This window comes from Ascaphus truei, chromosome 1 (genome assembly GCF_040206685.1).
Source record: "Ascaphus truei isolate aAscTru1 chromosome 1, aAscTru1.hap1, whole genome shotgun sequence".
NCBI classification, from domain to species: Eukaryota; Metazoa; Chordata; class Amphibia; order Anura; family Ascaphidae; genus Ascaphus; species Ascaphus truei.
The window spans coordinates 461182351-461201641 of NC_134483.1; the positions used below are offsets into that span (position 1 = coordinate 461182351).

The following is a 19291-nucleotide window of genomic DNA, read 5'->3' on the forward strand; positions in this document are numbered from 1 at the left end:
CTGTACTGTAGTATTGTAAGTACAGTATGATACAGGTAAGTATGGCACAGATTTTTTCTTTCCTAGTAGTCAGAGTATACAGTAGTTCCAGTATAGACTTGTTTGACAGTACTAACTGCATACTGTAGTCCAATATGGAGTAGCTACAGTATACAGTACACAATGCCATAATACAGCATGCACCTAACTGCTCAATTTTTTTTCTGTCCAGAGAGAGCAGCACCAGCCATCTGGTTACAGTAGTTCCAGTATAGACTAGTATTCAGTAGTTCCAGTATAGACTAGTTTGACAGTACTACACAGCACACAATGCCATAATACAATATGCTCATAATTGCACTAATTTTTTGTTTTCTTGTCTTTTCAGAATAAAAGGATGGACTGGGGGAGAGGGGGGGTATCGTGTAAAGTCTGTGAACTGTTTGTAAAGTTAAGTGTACAGTATCTAAACTGCAGTCATGATGTACACAAAACCTCTCCTCTCTCAATGAACTACTGTACTGTTCACAGAATGAGGAAGAAGATAAAGACGGGAACAATTATATTACTACAGTATAAGACTTTGCCATTAAGACCAACCTCACACTGATAATACCCATCAAGGTTGAAACATGTCTGTGAGTGTGTTTAATGGCTTTGCATCTCATCCCAGCCTCTGTCTAAAAGCTGTGTTTAAAACAGCATGCATTGGCTTGAGGATTGGCTTGTGTAATACGAGCTTGAGACAAAAGGTGGCACTGAGTGCTCATTTGCATGTCATTTCCCAGAATCCCTTGCTGCAGTGGAAGCGCTGTATGCTGGGTGACAATGGGGAAAGACAGGGTTGCAGACCTGTCTAAGACATGCAATGAACATACAGTAATATTTACAGTTGCTATATATATATATATATATATATATATATATATATATATATATAATTATAATTATATATTATGTATTATTAATTAATATTATTATCAATGTGCATTATTCATGATTATCCACCGGCCCTCAATTTCCATCTGACAGAAGAACTTAATAAAGACTGCATTTTGTATTATTTATGATTATTTTTATATTTGTTTTTTTTGTTCCTGATAAAATAAAATAAATATTTATTTACATTCATGATAATCATAATCATAGACAACAACCCCCCCCCCCCACCTACACCAAAGAAAAAGAAAGAATGACAAAAAGTGGTAATTTACTGGGATCAACAACATGAATCAGATAATGGTTATTTTAACTTTCAATTCTCACAGTGCTGTGCAAATCAGATTTATATATCAAATTAGAGAAAGAAAGGATTTTCAAAAGCGTTACCGTAAACAAAGCCTCAAAGGGTTGGGGGGGGATGGATAAGTCATGCGCAGTAATCATCAACTAGCTCCCATCATAGGGAGGGGGTTACACGCAGGCGCAGCAGAGAGGTGATGCTCGGCTAGGGATGGATTAAAAACACAATTGCAAGCTTCAGTCTACTGAATGACTCTGTAGAGATGTCTGTCGATAAGAGTTTCAAATCCTTGAGCGAGCCTTGTGTGTGTGCGTGGGGGAGGGGGGTACAGGGTACAGCTGCATGAAGGATTCGCTGTACTGCAGTTCATAGAAATAACATAATTTCAAAAGGCAGTTCATCATAATAATTTGATCCCTACACCCCCAAATACAGTACATAAAAAGCACAGAAATCAACCATGTGCAGTCAAACGCACAGGGTCGCAGTCAAAAGCTACAGCACAGATTGAATATTGTAATATCAAGTTGGTCTAGGCAGGCTTGTGGAGAAAATAAAAATAAAAAATGAGAAAATAAAAATATATATTTTTTTTATTGGTCACTCACTCTTGAACTTCGCAAGCAAGCAGTGGTGAATTTACAGGCGCATGCGCAGAAATCATCAGCTATCAAGCAGGAATGTGATTGAAACCAGAAAGACACATATTCAAAGGAATGGTGTGGGAGAGGTGTACTGTACTGTAGTTAAGATAAGAAGTTGAAATACTGCAGTGCAGTAAATTATCCTGTGTGTGCAGGGGCGAGCGAGGGGAGAGCGCTGTACTGTATGTGCCGAAATGTGATACTGTTACAGCACACGCCTATGCGTTTCAACAATTTTCAAATGAGACATACAGCACTGCAAATGCATGTATAAATATGCAAATTTAAAATTACTGCGCGCACACACGCAGACTGTGTACTGATGTAGGTTGAACTGCTAAAGTATTAGACTTCGAAGACAACACCTCGCGAACGCCCCCCTGAGTTTTTAGACGGTATTTCAGACAGCGATAATAAAATGCTAATATTACGAGCGCTAAAATACTGCAATATACTCCGGACAAAAAAAAACATCTGCCCGCAGTTATCAGAATTGCGCCGCTATGGCCGCACGAGTCTAAAGGAGGCCGCCACTGTATATAGAAAAGTAATATCCAATACTGTTACTGGTTTTGATATTCCTTTCAAATTTGCTGACATGAGTAAAAACTGTTTTACTTTCAAGGTTTACTGATTTCAACAAAAGAACTGAATAGTCAAACAGAATTGCAGATCAATCATGCATTATACTTCTGTATTACCATTTTCATGTTTCTGGCAATATTCATTTTATATGCAATTTACAGCTGAATGCCTTTTCTTCATTAACATATCATATTTATATTTTATATTTTTAATGTAAGTCTGAGGCACACTGTGTAAACATGTTCAGTTTAAGGTATTGACTTGAATACTGTATTTAATATACTTCATGTTAAGCTCAAATAAATATATTTCCTTAGAACTTGTTCTGGTTTTGATTGCATGTCTGCTTATTACTACTTTTATGCTTTGTATTTCAACTGTATTCTCTTTTTTTTAAATCCTGATTTGTATCTCATATATTTCCATCTTTATTTCATCTGTGTTATGCTTCATTCTTGATGTTTCAAGATTAGAGTTGCACAAATGTCTTCAAATTTTGTTCCCAAAATGCTATTTGTCATTATTAGCATAAATAAAGCATGTTTGTATCTGTGACCTACAGTATAAGGTTGTCATCATAATCTTCAATACCCAAAACTTTTCCTTGGAGAATATTTTACAAATAAATAAAATAAAAAATGAAGACAATTTAGAAAATGCCTTAATATGCTGTGAGAATGTCTTTTATTTACACCTCTCTATTCAAGATCAGGTTTTACAATTTGAAGTGCACAAGCATGCCTAATATGTGGCGTTGTGCTGATACTGTTTAATTTGAACACTGCCTGTGTGCCAGCTGATTTGTTACTTATATAAACTGTGGTCAGTACTCTTTAGACAAAGAAAGACAGTACAAAATATTTTACATTACACCATTGGTGATGGATATAATTGAAGTTATGGTATTAGAAGATGTCTGGCTCATACAGTAGTACATAAGTACCTTAATTTGTTTAAGTTCATTTGTTATTTGTAATATTCATGTTATATAGGCTGGCTAAATGAATATTTGAATATATATGTAGCACACTTTCCCCCCACCCCCTGGGAGATATGGCAGCTACGGTGTACCTCCACCTGTGCGGGATCCAACAGTGTGGGATAACCCTGTGCAGGACAATAAGAAAAACATTTAAAACCAGAGACAGAACATAAAACAAAGACAGAGCTCAGTGCACATCCAGTGAAACTCATATACGGTACAGTGCCTAAATATACATGTATAAATATCTATTAAATAAAATGGTCTTTTAGTTTAATATTTTTGGCCAAAATTGTTGTAAGCCCCTGAGCCACTCCACGGCAGATAACATTTCAAGGGTCCTTAACACTAATATAAATTCTTAATAACCTGTGCAATACCAGGAAGAATGATTTATAATAAATCTGTCAATATTAGTTGCAAAGTTCTAAGTCTGATTGAAGCTTTTATTAACCTGTACATTACCAGGAAAAGCAATCTGTATTAGATTTGTCACAATCATACTGCAAGCAAGTTCACCTGAGAGTGGGAGATGCTATGGAGGGAGCTTTTAACCATTTACATGGGAGGAGGTAAGCTTCAATTAGGTAGGAGGTTGCCACCCTCCAATCAGCTAGCTGAACAAGAATTGTAAAACATACTGGACACCTAACAAGCTCCTATTGAACCCCCAAAATAACCACAACATATATATAAGCATATGAGTGTCACAGAGGAGTGCTACTGAGCATGGCAATATATATTTAATTGAAGCTAATATTGACAGATTTATTATAAATCATTCTTCCTGGTATTGCACAGGTTATTAAAAATTTATATTAGTGTTAGGCACCCTTGAAATGTGGTCTGCCGTGGAGTGGCTCAGGGGCTTACAACAATTTTGGCCAAAAATGTTAAACTAAAAGACCATTTTATTTAATAGATATTTATACATGTATATTTAGGCACTGTACCATGTATGAGTTTCAATGGATGTGCACTGAGCTCTGTCTGTGTTTTATGTTCTCTCTCTGGTTTTAAATATATATTGCCATGCTCAGTAGCACTCCTCTGTGACACTCATATGCTTATATATATGTTGTGGTTATTTTGGGGGTTCAATAGGAGCTTGTTAGGGGTCCAGTATGTTTTAAAATTCTTGTTCAGCTAGTCTTAGCTGATTGGAGAGTGGCAACCTCCTACCTAATTGAAGCTTACCCCCTCCCACATTTAAATGGTTAAAAGCTCAATCCATAGCATCTCCCACTCTCAGGGGAACTTGCTTGCAGTATGGTTGTGACAAATCTAATACAGAGTGCTTTTCCTGGTAATGTACAGGTTAATAAAAGCTTCAGTCAGACTTAGAACTTTGCAACTAATATTGACAGATTTATTATAAATCATTCTTCCTGGTATTGCACAGGTTATTAAGAATTTATATTAGTGTTAGGGACCCTTGAAATGTTGTCTGCCGTGGAGTGGCTCAGGGGCTTACAACAATTTTGGCCAAAAATGTTAAACTAAAAGACCATTTTATTTAATAGATATTTATACATGTATATTTAGGCACTGTACCGTGTATGAGTTTCACTGGATGTGCACTGAGCTCTGTCTGTGTTTTATGTTCTGTCTCTGGTTTTAAATATATATTGCCATGCTCATTAGCACTCCTCTGTGACACTCATATGCTTATATATATGTTGTGGTTATTTTGGGGGTTCAATAGGAGCTTGTTAGGTGTCCAGTATGTTTTACAATAAGAAAAACACCCTGGTATGATATAACAGGTTAACTGAACATATGTGACTACTAATAATAATACAGAACCACTCAGGCCTCGCAGGGCTGCACCCCTTCACTGTGCCCCCCCAACACCATGCCCACACCCCGGTGGGGTTTACCCCAAAGTGCTGAGGTGCCCCATGGCACCTTACCTCCCCGGTCTCCCCAGGAACTAACCACCCAAATGTGTGAGACAGTGCTGCCCCACTAGAACAGAAGTGTATAGTTTGTGCATGTGGTGAGGTGAGATACCTGCCGGGTGCTCCCACACCCCGGGCACGCCGATGCAGTAAGATGGGATCCACGGATCCAGTGATGTTGCTCGCGCAGCCTCCGCCTCTACGTTGCTTTTATTCCCGCGTGGGCGGGCTACCATGCAGAGTGTCTCTTAGCTGTAGGTGGTGGTCTGGTCCCAGACCACTTGATGCCAGGATGCAGCTGCGTCCTGTCTTTGTCCCTCACACTGGTACTACAGGACAGTGTTCCTGTCTATGGGCCTGTCTCTGCAGCAACCACAAAATGAGGGGAGTCGGGGCCTGAGGGGGTCTCTCAATTCACTTGAATGTGCCCTAAACTACCTTATGGCACTAGAAGGTATCTTCTGCCTTTGCACCTCCTGGTAAATATGTGCCTCTATACCAGGGGAGCTCAATCTTTTTCCCCTGCACCCCCCTGCCGGCTGTCATGCTCTCCACGCGCTCCCCTCCCTCCCTCCTCCTTACTGTGGTTCCTAGCATCTGGGCATAATTATGTAATTTAAGTGCCTACAGGGAAGGGTTTCATGGCCTCTGTAAACCCTGTGCACCCCCCCCCCCCGTTTGCGCACTGCTGCTCTATATCATGTCTGTAATTGACTTTAATTTACTGCTGACTCTGGTACGATGACTCATCGATGACTCATGGCCATTGTGCTTTATATAAATATGTTTCAAAAAGATTGTTACAGGCATCTCTTTCAAATTCTAAACTGTTTTGAAAGAAGCTTAGGGTCTTTTTGCTAAATAATAAATAGAAGTATATGACATTAGGTACCTGCTAAACAATGAGCTCTTATATAGTGGTTGTACAAATACAAGTCAGTTGCACTCCATTACATACATGGAGTAGCAAGGGTTTGCAATGAAATAATGCACATAATGATGACTAAAAATTATCTTCTCCAAAAAGGAGGTGAAACTAAAATTGTTAATCATCCTTTATGGCGATAGGTTTTCAAAGTGAAAATCCAGAATGCATTTGCAATAGCTACATTTTCTAGCCGGTTCCTCTGAGTGGCACGTGTTTAATAATTATGGCACCCAGGAAAGAGATTATATTTAAATACAAGAATATAAAGAGCCCGTTTTTCTCTTTCAACTTGCCCTTTCAGTTCCTACTTTATGCATGATGCATGCTTTTGCTGCCGTGTACAGATAATTTACAGTAATTTTAAATGCACATTTCAATTCAAGTATTATGCAGACTACACACCATTTTTCTTGCCCTTGTTTGCACCATTTATATATTTTTTAAGTCTTTCATGGGTTTTGTGGAGTTTTGTATGAAGGGTCACAAGCTGGCATAATAGCTTTCAGTTGATTTTGAGCATCAATTTTATGTTACATCTATATAAGAAGGTGCTTTGTATCAACTTCTTTCTGCTTACATTTGGAGAGTGGCTGTCAGGGCAAATTTAATACATTTCAAGACACAACTAAATTTATGTTTTTTTTGCCATGTTTAAATGATGTCATCTAGACATTCAGTGTGCTCCTTTGGCATTCCGATTTGTGCATAGCATTCTATTTCAAGCTATTTTTCAATCCATTTTTCAGGCACTTATGTTTTTAGTGATAATTAACATAGATAATGTCTGCTTTAAAAAAAAAAAAAAGTTTGTGTGTGCCGAGCACGTGCATTTTAAGTGAAACTTCTTTGTCTTTTGTCATTGTTTTGTCATAGAAATTGTATTTGTGATGGTGATGTTTTTAATTAAAAATCAAAACACAATTTCAGTGCCAAAACGCAAAGAAGTTTGCACTTCTATATATAGATAGAGTAACTGTGATTTCTTGTGTGTGTGTGTGTGTGTCAGTGTGTGTCTGTCAGTCAGTCAGTGTGTGTGATTGTCAATCAGTGTACAGTATGTATGTGTGTGTCAGTCAGTGTGTGTGTGAGTGTCAGTCAGTGTTTTTCCTCTCTCTCCCCCGACGTCACTGATGGCCTCTTCTGCCAGCAGTGACGTCACTTCCGTTATGGAATTTTGTTACAGGACAAGGGATTTTTCCTATCAAAACTCTGTACTGTAGGTGCCAGCAGCGAAGTTTCGCTTTAAAAAAAAGAAACTGATCACTGCTAAAGACAAATTATTGGTGTAGTGTGTATTTTGAGATATCTTTCCATTAGTATTGGTAGTATTCTGTTGGTTTTGTTACACTGCTCTTATTTATTGATTAATTCATTTATTTTCAAATTAGTTTCTGGCACTCAGTTGACTACGACTGTAATGGGACACAGTTTAATGCATCTCTGCACGCAATTTAATGCATGCAATTTAAAATCTCAGCTAAAGGGAAAAGACTGAACACTATTTTAAGAATTACGTCAACGAGAAAGCCATGTAAGATGAACAAAAAATATCTAAAATGCCAATCCTTTATCTTGTTTGTTATGGTATATCATTTATTAAGACATCCCAGTCATGTTGTGTAGAGATCTATACATTTTGTCTTTGAGTTTGAATCTGCATGGTTCGGCAAGTCCCTTATATCCACGGAATTATGTGGATCAGTCTCAAAAAGAAAAATCCACTTTTTTTTTTTTTTACGAATCCAAGCGACGGGTTGCAAATGTGATCTTAAAGTTGCAAGTCGTTCACACTGTTGCATAAAGATATACAACATAACAAAAGTTATTTAGCAACATGTTGTACTAAAGTCTTATCTAAAAATATGTAATTACTAAAATAACCTGGCCATTGTGGTGCAACTTCAGTTAACAAAAACCTAGGAATTCTGTTGAGGTGCAGTGTACAGTATATTCTGAAGAAACTAGTGCATACTTTATCAGGGTTATTGTACTTATTACCCATTTGCTTTTAGTTGTTATTTTGTTCCTTATTATTTTGTTTGTTTTGGTTTGTTTGCACAGCTCATATATGTTTCTTTCTGTCACATTTTTATAGGGTGGAGGCTGAAGGATTCATCATCTGTATTGCTGAGGGCTTTTCAGAAGACAAAGCAGACTGGGAAACAATCTTAGATATCATCAGTTTTGAGGTAGGAGCATATCTGTTTAATAACAGATATCACATTTTCTATTGCATTTAGAATGTTACAACTGTCATGGTAAATTGACTTATAACTATGCTGTGTTGTTTTAGGAAGTTACAACTGTAAAAGAAAATTGCAATGTGTTGATTTTTAAACAATAATATTTGTTTTTAATAAGATATTATGAATGTTTGAATAATCCATGATATTCCCTACCCCCCTTGAGCCCTTTAATCTTATTGTTGTTAAAAGTCTCCAGAATATCTCAGTAGGATTACTCTCTCACAGTGCACAGTATGGCATTTGGTTTCTGCATTTTCAATGTTGTCTCCGTATGGGATTTATTCAAGCTGGCATATGTTTTGGTTTTCTAAATGTGCTTTACTCTTAGATGTTTACCTGGAGACACATTTTAGAAATCCTTATTTTCCCTGTCTTAAGAATTTTAGAGAAAAGCACTCCAGGTTTTTGGCATAAATCAATCTGATGGGAATGTTATCATGAAGAAACAGATCTTAGAAAGACAAAACAGACAGTTTCAGTTATTTTTTCCTGCACTGTTCCTTCACATCTTGGATGAAACACTTGGTTCTGCATGACAAACAGAAATAGGCATTTGAGAATTCCTACAAATGCATAATAATTTGCATTGTTACATATTGTTAGACTACTGAGAGTACAATGACTAACTCTGTGGAATAGAACTTGTTGTACACATTGTCTAGGTACAACTTTTACCACTGCCAACTGCTTAAGCACTGTAATTGTTGTAGTTATGTGATTATCTTTCCTTTTTCAAACATTTTCACAAATGGGTTTTGCAAAATATATGTTTATTCTTATATTTTAGAATAGTATACCTTTTATCTGTTAGGCAACCTTTTATTTATCCCTATAATTTCCTCTGAGATAGCAGTATATTTATGGAAGAAAACATAAGGCTGCCATACTAATGTTATTGAATTCTTGCTCTACTGTTTTATCAGAATTTAAATTCACTATGTAGTTTTATACTGTATACTTACTGCATCTTAAATTTGTCTTGAAGTCTGTTGAGGTTATTTTATCTAATGTATATACTTTCAAATATACTTGAAATACAGAAGGTGAAGTGGAAGGTGAAAACAATACATGGATTCTAAAAATGTGTGCTTTTTTCTACATATATGATCGAGATAAATGTTTTTATTTTATAATTCTTTTTAATGGGCACACGCTCTTTGGATGTTCTTTCATTTTTTCGTTGGTCCTGTACTGTTGGTGCCTTCTTTTTCCTATCTATCTTTCTGTTTTTATTTTATTATACTGTACTTCTTAAGTAATTTCTAATATTGAACATTGGAGATAGAAATGTAGCTCTTGTTTTATAAGTACCGATCCGGTGTTATCACATAGAAAGTCCAATCGAAGTCAATGGGACTTTACATGTGATATCACTAGATTGGTGATATTGGAGCTTACAGAATAAGGGCTTTAGGTCCAGATCCATAAAAGTGTGTCAAGCTTTTGCACACCTCAGTTCCTATTCTTATGACTGGAAGTACATTTGTGCTAAAGTTTACCCCATTTTGTGGATCTGAACCTTAGTGTTGGAACCAACCGCAGGTAAAAAAAAGAATAATACATATACTTACTATAAACCATAGAGTTGGTACAAAATAAGTAACAATACACATTGGTTTAAAATACATGTTTAAGACTTGACTTAAACAATGGAATAAATCTCTTCTGATTACAATAGTATTCTACTGTATTTCCTTAATCCCTTAGTACTGTGTGAAGGAACACACTGGGGGTGTAGATGTTCTTCTCTCTGCAGCAATCCTCATGAGACGAAGACAAAAAGCAACATACTATAGTAACATTTTACTATGTGAATAAAACATACAGCATAGGTGGGAAAGGACATTAACTCACACTTTCCCTGCTGTAAGCAAGCATTTCGGGATTTAGGGCACACTCCCACCCACTCCGGTCACGTTCTCGGCTGCAAACATGGTGAGCATGGCTTCCCTGGTCCTTCACTCCCGCTTTGGAATTGCAAAGTCCTGGGACAGATGTGGGGTTGACTGCAGGTAGGGTGGCCTCTGAGTGACAAATCCCAACTTGTTTCTCTTGTGTTTTTGCTTCGTCTGGGGTTTTATGCATGTGTCATGATCGTCTACACCTCCAGTGTGTTCTTCCATGGAGGAAATTGCTTTGTAAGAGTATTTTTATCTTGTAACTTGACCTGAATAGTGGGTTAAAACACTTTATTACCCACTTATCTCGATCCAGTTTGCTCTTAATACCCTTTTTTGGTTGTATCTAATCTATTAACGGTTTTGAGACTGTGAGTATTGGCAGCACCTGTTTGGAGACTTATCTTATTCTACATCACGTTATTCACATATCACTTGTGACTGTGATTTTCACTTGTCATCACTTTTCACTATTGGGGATTAATAGAGTTATTGCTAGACCTATTTTAGCCATTATTGTGTTGTTTGGTTTGAGCTTTTACTGTTTCTAACCGTCATTATCAGTTTATAGGGGAACAAAAATGTATGGTATGAACCAGTAGTTATTTTTTATATAGATATATATCACCCTGTATCTTTATATACTTAAAACAGCAGTTCCACCTACTCCTTTTATTTTATGTAATACACCTGAACCATGGAGTTCATTCATAGTCGCTTGACGTCTCCCAAGGTTTATGATGGGCAGACTGGCTGTCCTGTGGATAAACTGGAAGATTCAAAATGGCCACGGGATCAAAGATCACTCTGGTAGGCAATAAAAAGCAGCAACGTCATCATAAGGTGACCTTGTGTTTTTCTATTAGTAAAATTCCAAAGTGTAGGGAAACCGTTTCAGGCGAGGAGAATCCAGCTTGTGCAGCCAACACAACATAGACAAACAATTTCTTCAAAGTACAGGTCTCCCCTATAACAGAGATATAATGTAGAGCTCTACTCATATGTTCATAATGCAATTCTCCATTTAATGTGACAGGCAAGAACAGTGGAAAGATAATGTTTCATGTCCCATATGGACATTTCATCAGGTGATTTCTATTTTGTCAAAACAAGCAGAAAAACCTGCCTATATCATAGGCACCGTGGGGTCCCAGGACATTGGGGAACCGTGGAACAGCTTAGGGAGACTTCTGGGTACATGTAGAATAAAATAAACGTTGCTCCTTCCACCCAAAAAAAATTGGGATTGCGGCTTTAATTGTTATGATTATGTGTTTGTGAACTCAGGTAATACTATATTTTTGTGACGTTACTTGAGAATATTTATCACCAAGCATTTAAAATTAATGATTTAAAAAAGAAAACTGAACTAATGACAATGCCAACATTGTATTATCATCCATTTGGCAGATTTTTCAATGTTGTCTGAACATAATGCAACATTGGTATTCTTTTCTACTCATTTCACAAATTAGATTGAAATTATTCCCAACATTTATTATTACAAGAAACATGACAATTATCTCCTTACTAAGCAAATGACTGTGTTTTGCGATGTGATGTCTGGAGGCTGCCAGTCTATAAGAAATACACTTTCAAACAATTGCTAACTTACATGATGACTGAGATTTCTTTTAAACCCATCTATTTTGACCATTTGGGTCCTTTATAGTGTATGTATTTATATTTATTTCTGTGAGCATGAATAAGTAAACATGGTTTGATTTATTTTTTCACATTATGGACTAAATGTATGATTAGAAAGTATTTTCTATGCACAGCTCTAAGCTTTAGCACAGCCTGAACCATTTTAGATATACAGTATACATTTATTTCTGGAGAAATTTATTGTTTTGTGTGTATTTATTTTTTCCCTGCACTTTCCTTACTTTTAATCAAACAGGTATATTTTACTTTGAGGTTCTCTTATGATTTCAGTAAGTTTGATTTGCTGATATGGTTAGGATGTGTAATAAGCATATTATTATTCCGAATACCAATAGTGACACTCTCCTGCAATAGTTCTGTAGCCCTGTGTAATTTTGGGGTTACATGTCTTTCTCCTCCTGTGCAATAATCCCTGTTAAAGGGCAGGTTTGCCAGGCGTAATCATGGGGTTTATCCTCACCTCCTGTGCTGTGTAATATCTAGTGAAGGAAGTGACATCAGGCTCTGTGTCCACCAACAGTGACACAGGGGTGGTGCCTACTGAAGCTATATAATATGCAGCACTTCCTGAATTTAGTCTGTGTGCCTCACCATCTGAGTGAGGTGAGTCTATCCAGCAACCTGTTAGGGCTCTGGCAGTGTTTGTGGCCCTCCCTCTAGGGAGTGGTGTGGAAGACTATATCTCTTACTTCATTAGGGAGTAATGGAAGAGCTAGACCTGCTTTCAGTGCCATTGACTGGGAGTTATACAGAAATAACACTAGATGGCGCTCTAACACTCTATCGACTTCTAAAACAGTGAATGTGAACATATAAAGTGACAAATATTCAAAATAATGTGCCATGTAAAAAGGTGATAAATAAAACACTCAAACCCTTGGAGGACTGTTTCAAGGTCCAAAATGGAAGCATAAAGGAAAAACCAGGAGAGCGAAAATACCTAGGAGAAAATATATAAAACTACCATAGTGCAGTTAACGTTAAACAAAACACAATAATGGTTGAACTCTCAATTTAGCCAATGAGACACACTAGATAGCATCAGTAAATGTCCATCAATGGATATCCAGATAGCAAAAAATGAGGAGCAAAAATAGGAGGTAGTGTAGATTCAGAAGAGAAACACAGAGCCCAAATAAAATACCCAAAGCATTTATCCGACACTGGTAAAAATGAAGGCTTACAAGATTCCAAATTGGTTACAGCATGGGTGTAGGGGTAAAGGTGGTAACCGAGTCGCGTTCTCGGGATCCCGTCACACCGCCGCAGCGTCCACTGGTCTCCGTCCTGCACCTCTGCTCTGAGCCGATACGTCACTTCCGGTTCCTCCACCACTCGAAGTAGATGGCACAGGAACTCCAGGCAGATTCTCTCCCTCCAGATGATAAACTGAGGGTTACGCTCTACGCGTTTCGCCGTTCTTAATGACGGCTTCGTCAGGAGTAGCTTTAACCCATACAAGGATACTATATATACCCTCTAAACTACCATTGACCTTTCCTCCTATAGATCAATGTGTGATGACGTCTAAATTAAAGGGTAGACGGATATGTGAACCCCCCCCAACATAGAATCATCATAATACAAATTTTATACATTTCGTTAAAAATAAAACTTTATACATTTTAATTCAAATATAAATTTCACACCTGATCCTCCTTTACAACATAAGGAAAAGACCATTATTGATTGAAAAATATTAAAATTATAGATGTACTGTATTACGTAAATTAAATAATACAAATCTATATTAAACATTAATACATAAATCACCAAATATATCCCTTATCTCATAAATAAAATGTAAGGAAGATGACGATTGATGAATCTCAAAAATAAGAGAAAATACAGAGTTAGTGAAGAATTGAATTAAATTACAGCAACCATTTGCATAAACCATTAGTTAAATGCATCTTATCCGTATTTTTATTCAAACTTTTGCACTGACTATTTATACATTATATACAATCCCCTATATATCCCATCAAATAAAGGACTCTGTATAACAAGCAGCAAAAGTCTAAAGAAAAGCACTTAATTCAAAGTCTACATTTAGACCCAAAGGTACAAGGGATTTCAACGTGAAAATCCAAAAACTTTCTCTCTTTTTCAGGGCAATACTTCTGTCCCCACCTCTCCAGTGTGGTAACACCTGTTCCAATACTGTAAACTTAAGGCCTGGTGTATCTCCCTGATGTTTTTGAATAAAGTGATTTGATAAGAAATGTGTGGTAACCCCTCTTCTCACATTCCCAATATGTTCGAGTATGCGTTTTCTAACAGGCCTAGAGGTTTGGCCTACATATTGTAGCCCACATGGGCAGTATAGGAGATATACAACATAGTCTGACTTACAAGTTAGGAGTTGTTTAATTTGAAATCTTTGTCCAGAGATATTTGAGACAAACCCAAATTTGTCATCAGACCTATGCTTGCATGCTGTGCATGTGGTGCAGCCAAAAAAACCTTTAATTTGGGATAACCATCTATTACCTTCCCTTATAATTTTGGGTAATGCACTTGGGGCTAATCTATTCTTGAGGACCTTCGCTCTTTTAAAGATTACTGTGGGTTTTTCGGGGACTATCTCTCCTAATACGGGATCGTTTTTGACAATGTGCCAATGCTTACGAATAATTTTGGAGATTCTTTCAGATTGTCTGTTGTAATTCGTCAGAAAAGAAAATTCAAAATTTTTTCTTCGATCCAACCTTCTTTTTGTTATTACTCAATAGATCTTTTCTATCCAAACCCCCTGCTTTTTTTATAACATCTTTAATGATCTCATCATCATAATTTTTTTCTTTGAATCTGTCCTGTAAAAAGGCTGTTTAAAACCAGAGACAGAACATAAAACACAGACAAAGCTCAGTGGTCTGCCGTGAAGTTGGCTCAGGGGCTTACAACAATTTTGGCCAAAAATGTCAAACGAAAAGACCATTTTACTTAATAGATATTTATACATATATATTTAGGCACTGTACTGTGTATGAATTTCACTGGATGTGCTATAACTGAGCTTTGTCTGTGTTTTATGTTCTGTCTCTAGTTTTAAATATATATTGCCATGCTCAGTAGCACTCCTCTGTGACACTCATATGCTTATATATATGTTGTGGTTATTTTGGGGGTTCAATAGGAGCTTGTTAGGTGTCCAGTATATTTCACTGTAAAAAGGCTGATTGTTTATGGAAACTACTGACATCTGAACAGTTCCTCCTAATCCGCCTTATTTGTCCATATGGGACATTTTGTAACCATTTGGGGTGATGGCAACTGGCAGGGGATATATAGTTGTTGATATCCACACCTTTAAAGAAGGTCTGTGTGTTTTTAACCCATTCTCAATGAAAATCGTCAGGTCCAAAAAATTGACCCTTTCTTGACTATACTCACAAGTGAATTTTAAATTGCGTGGATTATCATTAAGATAATGGGTGAATCTCACCAGACTCTCTTCATCACCTTTCCAGATGAAGAATATGTCATCTATGAATCTTCGCCATAGGCACAAATTCACACCCAGCTCTGCAATGGACCATATATAGTCTTCCTCCCATGCTCCCATGAGAAGATTTGCATAGCTGGGTGCGAATTTTGTGCCCATGGCGGTGCCACATTTCTGCAAGTAATACATCCCTTCGAACATGAAGTAGTTATGTTCTAAAATGAACTTAATCCCATCAAGGATAAAATTGGCCTGTTCATGGGGCATTTCAGAGTCTTTTGCTAATGCTCTATCAACTGCCTCATGTCCGTCTCTGTGGCTGATACATGTATATAGTGAGGTGATGTCACAAGTTACCAGAAACCACCCATCTTCACACACTTGACTATCTAAGATACGTAAAATGTCCATCGTATCTTTAAGATAGGAGGGAAGTTTTGTTACATATCTCTGCAAATAGGTGTCTATACGCAGATAGATGGGTTGTCAGGGAGTCAATGCTTTCAGTGCCCTTGACTGGGAGTGTAAGGTCAGGGACTTCCTTTGGGTTGGCAACCTGAGAATGAGTGGCTAGACGACCAGCCACTATGATGGGCGGCTGCCCATGTCTGCTGTTAATAAAGGATGCCAAAGAAAGATATCGCTTCTGTCCTGTGTGTGGAGTCACTTGGGAAGAAGGTGCACATAGAGGTTCTCTTTCAGAGACTCCTCCCTGCTACACTGGGGGTCTGGAAGAGATGGAGGCGCTATACCATGAGTGAATATAAATCAGCATTACCTAACAAGCCCGTCCTGATGCCATTCCCCTTAATAACATCAAGCGGGAGACTCAGGAGTCCTGTAAGCCTGCAGGTGCACCACACTATAGCCATGTGTAACCAGAGTAGTATTTCCCTAGGGGGCCCTATCTGTGATTGGGGGGGGGGGGGAAACCTGTTACAGTTCATAAACAAAATATGTACTGCATTGTGGAAAATGTAGTGTAAACTAAGAGAAACAATGCTTCAGACACCTAGGACCACTTTGTCTTAGTCTAAAGACAGGTTTATAGCTAGTCAGAAGATGTCTTTTATCTTCTTCATTTTATTGGCACTAATATCTAGCTCATTAATTATAATAGACTAGTGTTCATACAGTGTTTCATGCTTTCATTGTTAAATTTGACTGAACATGTTTAATGGAGATTGGATCAGGAAGAATAGTCTGGGTACCTACTATACAGTACAAACCAATGAAACTAACAATTTATGGCCTTGTCTAGTCTCTATCAGTTTGTTTCAAATTTAAATTACACTATAAATACATATTAACAGTGATGTGTTGCTGTCTCTTCTAAAAATAATAATACTGTATTACTTACAAAATGTCATGTTCATAAATATAAAAATATAATTTAATTGAAGTCCTTTTTTGTATTATTATTGTTTGTGAAACACAAACAAATAGGATACCAGCACTCCTAATGGGGGAGGTGTGGTCGGTACATTAGGGGAGAAAATATATATAACAAACTCAGGTATCTCATACATCCAGATGGAGGCAGAGTGCTAGAAAGTGCTCATATTACATGCAGTCAAACTACCACATAACATAAAATGAAGTATATGCACAAATTGCAGGAAGTCTATTAGGTAAGAGCTAATTGTGTGGTTACTGTTATAACAAAATTTAACCCAGACAAATGCAATAAGAAAAAGTGGTAAAGTTTAAAAAACAACTTTATTCATAATAAAAAAAAAGGATAATAAAGAAACATAAAAGCAATGACAATGTTGATGGATGGAAAGTACTGTACATAAAGGGGAAAACGTTTAGTAGGTATGTTGACTATCTGCTGAGTATAGTAAGGTAACCGAAGTGTTTGAATTCTAACACAGCAAGGTATGTGCATTTACTGGTACACTGTACAATATGTCCCTGCAATCCAATGTTCTGAGTGCCAACTGGGATCAAACAGACACACTTTAGATTCAAGAGAGTGTCTCTTTCACAGGGGTAACATAAACTATTGTATATCTAAAATTATACTATTGGTATACATGGCAGTATACCTCTGAACAATTGATAGAATAATGCTACAATGTAGCATTACAGTGTTCTTACAATGTATAAAGCTATTAATTGAGCCATAGTGAGCAAGTCATATATGTGCTCAGTTACGTACAGTAGAGGCAACGTTTATTCTAACATTTGGTGTAAACTAGCTGGGTTACATTCTGGGTATGTGCTGGGTATGTGCTGGGTATGTTCTGGGCTAGTTTGAGGAATGTTTAAGGCATTTCTGCATTGACTAACGACCCATAGGATTAACACAGCAGGGATCCCTGGCAGTCCAGTTCAGTTTGAATGGGACTGCCAGGGACCCCCGCTGTTAATCTGATAGGCCATTAATCAATGCAGAAATGCTGGGGCTAGTTTAAGGAAAGTTTAAGGCATGTATTCAGAATGTACCTGGGTGTAACCTGGGTATTTTGGGGAATTGCCACTGGTTTTTGTTAGAATAAGAGTTGCCTCTACTGTACACAGGCATGAACAGCCTTGTAATTATAGTGAGAGAGACAACGAGGCCAGTCAGTTGGAAGTTTCATTATATAATTCCCTGACTAGCTAGTCCCTGATTGCCCCAAATAATCAAGCTAATAAGAAAGGCAGTTATAACTAATTAACTCTTGTAAGAAATGCAGCAGGGTTAAACAGATAAGTGCTTAAAGTACCTTGGTATAAGTGGACCTTTATACCAAGAGTATAAGGGTGCAAAGTGTGTACTGTGGGCACTTTGTTAGTATGGGTGTGGTACTTGAAGGGACATGGACAGGGGCCATTGTTGAGCCAGTGAGGCTGCACCACCTCTACTATTCCACAAGTCGAATGATCTTATCCCTGTAGTTGTGTCTGCTCAAGTACGTGGCGATACAGATCCTTAATCCTCTCCATCCTCACCTTGAAAGCAATTGGCTCAGTCCCAATTCAATTCTTATAGTCTACTTTTTCTTACTTTTTCTACTTACTTCCAGGTCTTACATAGCCAGCTTGGATAATGCAAGGAGCAGGAAAGTCACTTGTTGCCAGTGACCACTGGCCAGTAGTACTAATGAGCAAAGTTTGTGGGACTGACATCTTAAGTGTGAGTCATGGACAACTCTGGGTCTGGGGACTCAGGGGAAGAGGAATGTATGCAACAATGTAGCACCTGTTTGTGTTCTCATCTCCCTCTCTAGTTGAGTAGAGCTACAGTAAGCACATGTCTTCTCAATCTCATGCCAGACTCAGCAACTTGCTAAGACTCCTGGGCTGGGAGTCCCCTATTTCGGACTTTAAAGGTGTTTCTTCAAAGCAGAAGTGGACTCCACAGTCACTATTTTAAATCAGCCGCTGAATGCAGCATCCAGAAATTTCATTTCATGCTCCTCCGTTGGGTGAGAGAACATTAGTATCCTTTCTACTATGTTGAGAGGGAGAGACTTCTGGAATTGAACCACATTATTATATTTTTTTTTTTTAAATATCACAAATATTTTGAGCAACCAAATACTGTATATATGAATATAGGGAGTGGCAGACATGGCTAGGTAAGTGACTCACATAAATAAGACTCAGGACAAGAGTTTTTCACAGTGTAATAAATATTAATTATTCAGAAGGGAGAACAGAATAAAAAAATTCAAGTTGTATGTCTTTGAGTTCTCCCTACCACTTGTGCATTACTGACAGATTGAACAGTAACTGTAGTTTAGAACATACATAAACACAACAAGCCTGGTACTATGCC

At 37.5% G+C, this 19291-nt stretch overlaps 1 protein-coding gene across 2 annotated transcripts in view; it reads left to right on the forward strand.

Annotated features, from left to right (window-relative positions):
* The window catches only part of SGCZ (sarcoglycan zeta), a 1846920-nt gene that overhangs the window by 689591 nt on the left and 1138038 nt on the right, over nucleotides 1–19291 (forward strand). For both annotated transcript variants that reach the window (XM_075565961.1, XM_075565968.1), the window contains one exon: nucleotides 8358–8451. The gene's annotated coding sequence lies outside the window, so the exon portion shown is untranslated. The remainder of the gene's footprint in view (nucleotides 1–8357; nucleotides 8452–19291) is intronic.